The 8,736-nt window shown below is 48.6% G+C and overlaps 1 pseudogene; it reads left to right on the top strand.

The window, feature by feature from the left end:
- Positions 1-370: 370 nt before the first annotated feature.
- The window catches only part of LOC111821514 (zinc finger protein 677-like), a 28,988-nt pseudogene continuing 20,622 nt past the window's right edge, over positions 371-8,736 (top strand).

The following is an 8,736-nucleotide window of genomic DNA, read 5'->3' as shown; positions in this document are numbered from 1 at the left end:
GTGCGGGGGCGCGGACGAAGAAAGGCAAGACCTGCGAGGGGTGGGGCTGCGGCTGTGGCCAAGAATGCGCAGACTAAAATCCTTTTCAACGTGTTGTGGGGACAATAGCTTCCAACATAAGTGTCCCACATAACTCTAAGCTTTTACCTTAAAGTGTATAAAACATTAAAATAGGCAGGAAGCAACCCTTCTCCACGGGACATTAAAGAGATTTCAGGGTTTCCAAAGCCAGAAAACAGAGACTTCCTAAGGGGAGGCAGACGGCACACTAGGCCCGACGCCGCCGCCCCTCCTTCCTGCGATCCCTACCGAGGCCAGGCCCCTCTCAACGCCGCGCCCCTTGCCCGTAGCGCTCCGCCCAGGCCCCGCCCCCACACCCTTGTGGCTCTGGCTGCCGCGCGCCTGCAGACGCAGATGGGGGTTGACTGGAGGGCAGGTTGTGCTGAGGTAAATTTCTGGTTTAATCCTGCGTTTCGCTGTCCCTCGTCCAACAAACCTGGGGCCGGGGGGTTAAAATTATCTCACCCGCCTTTGCCTTCGCCGGAGGCCGTGAGACGTTCCAGCCTTCGGGCTCCGCCGCCCGCCGGGGATCCGCGTCAGTTTCGGTTGTAAAATCGCGCCGTGGTGGGTCCCCGTCCTGGCCTTTTTGCCCTCGGGCCTTGCAAACGCCGCCTGCCGCGTCGTCTTCCAGCTTAAAACCCTTCCCTGACCCCTGCCCGCCTTGTGCCGGTTCAAGTCCTCACCGGGAGATGGGTTCCCGGCCTTGGCGCCCCCCAGTCTGTCCCTCTGAGGGCAGCCCTGGGTGCCGCGTCCTGTTCTGCCCCAGGGACTCTGAGACCCCCCTCGCTCCTGAGACCCTGTCCTCGCGACTTCCTCTGGCTGGGTCCCGCCGCCCCGCCGGCGTCCCCTTCGCAGTCACTGTTTCCTCCCTGACCTCCGCGTTGGGGGAGGGGACCCAGGTGTGCCCCGTGACACCCAGTGTTCTTCCGTCCCCAATCCCACCCCTCGGAAAGTGTGCTCTTCACGGGCAGCAGGCGTCTCGTTCCATCCCTGTGCATGTGTGGACGAGGTCGTGAGAGAGAGAGAGAGACAGCAGCTACGAGAGAAATAGAAATACCGAGAGGGAGAAAAGACTGAGGGAGGACATAAACAGATGGCAAAATAGAGGCCGGGGGAGGGCGTTCCAAAGACAGAACAGTGGAAAGAGAATAAATCGAGAGAGCAGCAGGGAGAAATCTAAATAGGGGGATCTATTTTGAGAGGTGAAGGGGAGAAAAATAGGGAGGGGAGCCCTTAGTCTGCAGTAGGAGTGGGGGCGACAAAGAAGGGCGGCATTTCAGACAGAGGGAAGAGGATGAAGAGTTGGGAGTCATGGCAGACAGTTACTTGGTGCAAGGACAGAAACGGGTTCAAGGGGTGACATGAAGATCAGAGGGAGAAACAAAAGGGAGGGAACTCAGCGAGGGAGATGCCGGAGAATGGGGGTAGAGGAGGTGTAATGAGGAACGGATATGGAGGAGAGAGAAACAAATATATGGAGATGTGGGACAGTCAGGTTGGGGGAAAGAGCAAGAAGTGTAATAGGGCCAGAATGGGGCTGAACAGGTGTAGGAGAAGGACTAGAGAGAAGGAAACAAACAGCAGGGGAGAAGGAAATGAGGAGAAACTGAGGGGAAAACAGGGAAAAAAAAGAGAAAAAAAAAGGAAGAGACAGGAAGACATATAGAGTGACAGAGGGAGACACAGTCATGCAGAAGGAGGGAACCCAAATCCAGATGAGTAGGGACTTGATGAGATATGGATAAGTTGTGATGTATTGATTGGTACCTTATTTGACGTATACAGATGAGAATGAGAATTACAAAACTCCTGTGTATAAGGCTTGTGCATTTTATAATTATTAGTGTCAGAAGACAACTTCCGTAACAACCCCTATTCAGTCAGAGTGCAGTAACTTGTCTCAGTCAATATTGGGTCACCCTCTGTCCTTTTCCTGGAGTGGGGGTACGAGTAGGGTAGGGGGATGATAAAATGGACAAGAAGTTACTGTCACTACATGATGCCTTTTTCAAAGGAACATTAAAAGATTTTTTTTAAATGGTTTTATCATAATTCAGTGTTCTTTTTCAAGCTTATTAAAATAAGTCTTAGTGTACTGAATTTCACCTTTTCTCTAAGTATTAACTTCTGAAATAAGTTTTGGTGACATTTCATAATGAGCTTGTGTCATTCTTTTCTAAATATGATGTAGTCTCAATTTTTAACTTTAGCCCCAAATTTCATTGATTTTTTTAAAGAATTTCCATTGTTTTCCCTTTTAAATTGACTGTATCTGGTTCCAATGATTAGACTGTTTGAATGCACACTTTGCAGTTATATTAACACTCAAAACCTAGTTTAACAAGTTAGTCTAATATCACAATTCCTCTTTTATGTAATGTATTAAAATAGTGAGCTGTGAGCTACTGTGTAGGTGTTCTCAAGTCCCTCTTGTTCTTTCTCTGTAGATGTTGAAGGCTGGGCTGGTTTGACTTGGAAACTTTTTCCAACAGAACCCATCTATTCACAATGAAGAAATTTACTCAGAGTTTATTTCCATAGCTTACCTCTTTAAATCAGCAGCATGTTGTGTTACCGAACCCTAGAAGGTGGGTTCTGTCCAGCATGCTCTGACCCGGCAATAATCTGGACATCAGTGTTTGAGAAAGACGAAGTAACCTTGTTGTAACGCTCAGAACAAGGAGCTGGGAGTTCCTGAGATCCCACTCTTCGAGCTGGTGGGAAGCAGGGTTTATATGTGATTTGGGCAGCAAGATGGCGGCTGCATAGGCATACTGGAGAGGGAAAATTGTAGAAGGATTTTCCTTCTAATTCGTTCCACCTGTTGCTGTGCCTGCTGTTGAGGTCAATTAACAGTCACACCTGGCCCTTCTGCACATGGGGAGAGGGCCAACTCTGGCTTGGGCTAGTTTAAGGCAGTCTTTTCTGAGTAATGGAAATGTACTAGCATTGGTAAGGTCAGGTTACTATCCCCCCTTGAGTTGTAGCAGTTCCTTAATCTTAAGGGCTAAAGGTCGGCAACTAATCTGGCTACTTCCCGCTGACATGGGGTGGAGTTTTAGGGACCTAGGTTGAATTTTCCTGGGGGTAACAGGCAAAAAAGACTTAAAAGGTGGAAGAGGCTACTAGCAGAAAGAGGTACATGTGGGTCACTTATCTGTAAGTTGAGCGTTAAGTCTTCTAGAGACTCACACTCCCGCTTCTGTTTTAAGGGATCCAGGAGTTGGCTCTGTCTTTGTGGTCCCACGAATAGTCTGCACTTTGGTGACCAGTGTCAGTGGGTGTAGTCTTTAACGGCTCATCTGATGCAGTGCGCACACACTTCACTGTGGTGTAGTGGATCTAAGGCTGGACCCTGGCTACCTTCACCAAGGAGTGTGTGACTAGGAGAACTTTGTAAGGACCAGTCCACTTGGGTCGAAGCTGGCTGCAAGGATGATGGTTGTAGAACTAGATTTCCTGGGTCAAAGGGATGAAGAGGTATCTGTGGGAAAAAACATACGACTGGAAGTATAATGGTTAATAGCTTTCAGAGTTACATATAGTGATCTAAGATACCTGGAAACACTAAGTTCCTGTACTACTTGAGGATCATCTGAAGCACTACATCCACAGGCTGCCTTAAGGAAAAGTTTCCCGTATAGCATTTCATAGGGGCTCAATTGGAGCCTGCTTCTAGGGGCCACCCAGACTCTCAACAGGGCAATGTGTAGCAGCTTGATCCAGGGCAGTATGGTCTCTTGGCTTCTCTGTCTTACCAGTTGACTGTGGTTTCCGGGGGGCATGTAGTTTCCACTGAATTCGTAAATGTCCTGAAAGATCTTGGATGACTTCAGATACAAAGGCTCCTCCGTTATTGAATAATTTGATTGAGGAGAGCTTTGCTTACCTCGGATGCCTTTTCTTTTTGGCAGGGGAAGGCTCCTAGCCATCTGGTAAAAGTGTCTACAAACACTAAGAAATATCTGAAATCTCCTGTAGATGTTGACATAACAGTGAAGTCTACTTGACAGTCTTCTCCAGGTCGAGTCCTGCGGGCTTGTACCCTGGGCATAGGAGGTGGTGGGCCTGTTTTTGGATTGTTCTTCACACAGGTGACACATTGTTTTACTACTTTCTGGTTAGTCTTTTGCGTATTAGGCCCTTTAATTATTTTGGTCAGCCAGTGGATCATAGCATCTCAACTGTATGCTGCTTTTACTGTCAGGTGTATCACTTGTCCTTGGGAATTGGACAACCATCCATCATTGTTTAAAAACCCCATTCATCAGCTCTGTTCATATCACACTTAGTGTACTGAGGGTTTCAAGCAAGGCAGGTGAGGGGGGCTTTTGTCCTGGCAGCTTGTTTGGCCACCTGATCCTTTAATTACATAAGATTGTCCCTTCTGGTGCCCAGGGCAGTATATAACTGCCACCTCTGTTGTCTATAGTACATTATTCAAAAAAGGCATCTCTAGTAGGCTTTCTTTCCTCCAGTCCCACCAGCCAAGATGTTCTCTGCTGTCACGGGCCTACTAGGGTTTGGGGCCAGGTGAGGCTGGTGACCATCTTGCCAGGCCCTGAAGCTGTGTGCCATTTCTGCCTGTGTTTGGCAGCTGTCTACCCTAATGAAGCCGGCCGAGGGCTGGGACCGCACTTGTCCATGCCTGGGGTGGCAGGAGGGTCCGCTTTGTGCCTGGGACAGCAGCAGAGGCCATGGTCTCCAGCTGTCTGGTCTGGTGTGCATGAAGTACTGACAAGGCATACTTGGAATCTGTATATATATTGGCTCGTTGGTTGGAGCTCAGTTGGAGGGCACGGGTTAAGGCAATAAGTTCTGCCATTTGAGCAGAGGTCCTGGGGGCAACACCTGGGCCTCTCTGGTCTCGTGGAGGGTGATCACGGCGTAGCCAGCTTTTCAGACTCCATGTTCTACAAAGCTACTTCCATCTGTGAACAGTTCTAAATTGGGGTTAGTTAGAGGCTAGTCAGACAGGCCAGGCCAGCTGGAATACACTTCCTCAGTTACCTGGACATAGTTGTGCTTGAGTTTTCTGTCTTTTGATGTGGACCAGAATTGGGGATCCAGATTCTATAGAAACCGGGCATTCCAAGAACCCTCATAACTGTCACTTAGTGTCTGGGGAGGCTACCCAGGCAATGGCTTCTTTCCAGTCAGGTAGCAGCTCTCTTTTCCCTTGTGATATATTGAACCCTAGATATTTTACCTCAGTGGCAGAGATCTGGGCTTTTTTCTGTGAGACTTTGTATCCCTGGGTCTCCTAGGAAGTTCAGTATTGTGACTTTTTTTGAAATTGACTGTGTTGTTGTCAGAGAGCTCTTTGGTGGAACTGGCAATTACAGTATCCACTAAGAATTCAGTAAGTTGTCCTCCCGCTGTTATTGCAACCCAGGGGTCCTTGTGGGAGATTAAGATTGGCAGGGTGGGTTGCAGGGGAGCCCCTGGACCCCATCAGTCCAAGTTATCGGCTGGTAGTTGTTGGAGCTGTGTTGTGGGTTTCTTCTTGGGCTCTTGCTCAAACTGGGTTGGCTGCGAGGGACACCCCCATTTCCAGTGCCCATCTTGTTTGCAGCAGGCACACTGTCTAGGGCCCAGCTTTAGGAGGCCTTGGGCTGGCCACTGGCCCTTTTGGGGCCCAGGAGGATTTAACTCGCACGAGGTCTCCCTGGGTGGCAGGTTACTTCTGAGAGCTGCTTCTAGGAGCACAGCCTGTTATTTCATTTTTTTATTTTTCTTTTTTTCTTATACCTAGTCCTGATTATTGAAGACCTTAAAGGCAATATCAACAAGTTGTGAAGTATTCATTCCTAGATGTTAGGGGTGCTCTGGCTGATGAAAGTCATATTAGTTAACCTAGCATTCCCTGGGTCTTCAAGATTTATATCAGTAAATTGCAGTGTGCTTCGTACACCCATTCTAGGAAGCTGGAGGGATTTTCCTTGGGGCCTTGTTGTACATCCTGAACTTTTCTAAGGCTCTTCTGTTTTTGGGGCCCCTTGCTGTAAACCAACTATCAGACAGTTTTTATAGTGTTCTAGCTGTCCTGCCCCCAGGTCCTAGTGTGGATCTATGGCAGGTACGGCTTGGGCTGCCGGGAATTTAATACTGTTCTGAGGGTTGAGGTTATGCAGCCTGTTGGCCTCTTGGCGTGACTTTTCTAAGACCATCCTCCATTTCTCTGGAGTTAAAAGAATATTTAGGCTTCCAATTATACAGGTCAGAGGTGGAGAATGGTGTATGGACCCAGAGGAACCCTCTAGGCTGGCCGTTGTGTCAAGTTCAGCAGGCATTTGTCTCAGCATAAATTGCCCTGAGGAGACTTGGATGGATCCCTGGCCAAATTGTGCACTGGGGAGACTATTTGCTGCACAGGACCAGACGTTTCTGACTCATGAGGGGCCGGTGGACAGTTTGCGGGAGGGGTAATAGAGGGTTCCATCAAAGAGGTGGGAGCTGTCGTCGGTGAGACAGCGCAGTGGGGGCTGCCAGTGTCAGGGCCAGGAACCAGTCCCATCCCCCCCAGGTGGATAAGAAGCAGGGGCCATAGGCAGAGGCAAAGGGCTGAAGGGGTATGGATCGCTCTCTGCGTCCGGAAGGACCAGGGACTTTCTATCTCCCCTTCCTTTTTCCCCTGCTGCCTGCACCATTAGCTTGCACTGTTTTCGTAGGTTTTTATTTTGCCAGAGAGACATAAAAGTTTGTACGTAGGGAATTTCATCCCATTTTCCCTCTCTTTTGCAAAACAGATCTAACTGTAAGATGGTATTGGGGCCAGGCAGTGTTACAAAAGAAAATAAAGTTGACTAAAGGAGGACCAATTTTTAAGTATGCAACCTAAGGGGGAACGTTTGGGGACACTAGGTTGGTTCCCCATATCTCACTCACACACACTCAGAACCAGAACCTGCACCACAATCAACCAGAAACTGGGTGTCCATTTTCTGCTGTTGGCTAGGGGGAGTGTCGGGGTAAGTAATGAGGATGTCTTAGCAGGGCTTCAGTCCCCCTTAATGGGGATGTCTTAATGTTACTTTCACTCCTCCAGATATCTCCTTACCTCCAATCTCAAGCACTTACACTTAAAAAGAGAAATTTCGAGGGCACTTAACCTAGTGGACATCCATACCCTAGTTAGTTTCTAATTCTCAAAGTTAAAGTGCCTTGGGCCTGTCAACACCTCAGTCGCAGTTAGGAGACCCACCTGACCCTCCCTAACAAGAGGCTTGGTGTGCCTGAGGGTTCGTAGAGGTTCCTCTTGTGGTTGAGGGGGTGCCGGGCTCCAGACAGAGGGTCTGTGAGACCCTCTGGGCCCACGTTGGTTGCCAAAATTGTTACCAAGCCTTAGAAAGTGAGTTCTGTCTGGCAGGCTCCGACCTGCCAATTACCTGGACACTGGTCTTTGAGAAAGCGAAAGTAACTTTGTTGCAGTGCACAGAGCAAGGAGCCAGGAGGAATTTCCTGAGACCCAACTCCCTGAGCTACTACGGGGAAGCAGGGTTTGTATCTGATTTGGGCAGCAAGATGGTGGCTGCGCAGGTGAATTAGGGAGGGAAAATTGTTGAAGGATTTTCCTTCTGATTCGGTCCACCTGTTGCTGTGCCCACTGTTGAGGTCAATTAACAGTCACAGCTGGCCCTTCTTCGCACGCAGGGTGAGCCAAATCTGGCTTGCGCTAGGTTAAGGCAGTCTTTTCTGACTAGTGGAAATTTACTGGCATTCATAGGCTCAGATTACAGTTGAACAGGTGATCACTCCTTCTTACATGAAACACTTTTTTCTTGACTTTCAAGACATCACAAAACTTGTTGTCGTTGAGTCAGTTCTGACTCATGGAGATCCCATGTGCTGTGGAGTAGAACTGCTCCATAGAGTTTTCTTTACAGAAGCAGATTACCAGTCCTTTCTTCCATGATGCCACTTGGTGAGTTTGAACCACCAACCTTTAGGTTAGTAGGAGAGTACAAACAATTTGCACCACTTAGGGACCTCTAAAGAGATCAGTATTCTTTAAATATTTACCTGTCTCTCTCTCTCTTTCAGTTTTCTCCCTCCTCCCTTATCAATTCTCAGTTTCCTCCTCTGGTTTCTCCTGAACTCCCTGGTCTGTGAACATGGGCGCACCCAGGGCCCAGTCCTTGGACCTCTTCTCTGTCTACATCCGCAGCCTTTCCCTCATCTTAAGGCTTTAAACACCGTGATGTCTCCCAGTTTCATCTCTCCAGCCAGACCTCTCCCCTGACCTCCAGATTCATGTGTCCAACTGGCTCCTCAGCGTCTCTGCTGGGGCCTCTCACAGGCATCTCCACCTTAAAACGTGCAACACTGACCTCCTGAGCTTCCCTAAAGGTGTCCTTGGTTCCATGAAGGGTCACCCTGAACTTCCTGGGGCTCAGGTGAACATCTCGATAAGCTTTTAAAGTATACAAGATAGTATGTCATTTGTAAAAGTTTTAATTTGTGATAAAATAAAGAAAAAATTAGATGTAAACTTAAAGTTGATGAGGGAATACCTGGTTTCCAAAATTCTTCTGGTGTAGAGGAGAAAAAGTTTTGAAGACTCCTCTTCCATCTGCTGCAGTCACTCAGGTCTCCTCGCCTTTCCTGGGGCAGGGACACTACTGCCTCAGGGCCTTCATGTAGGTAGTCCCCCGCCTGGAACTCTCCGGTCCCTCA

Source organism: Trichechus manatus, unplaced genomic scaffold, assembly GCF_000243295.1.
Source record: "Trichechus manatus latirostris isolate Lorelei unplaced genomic scaffold, TriManLat1.0 scaffold00087, whole genome shotgun sequence".
Classification (NCBI taxonomy): domain Eukaryota; kingdom Metazoa; phylum Chordata; class Mammalia; order Sirenia; family Trichechidae; genus Trichechus; species Trichechus manatus.
Note: the sequence above shows the minus strand (reverse complement) of the source record. Positions and strands in the feature narration are given on the sequence as shown.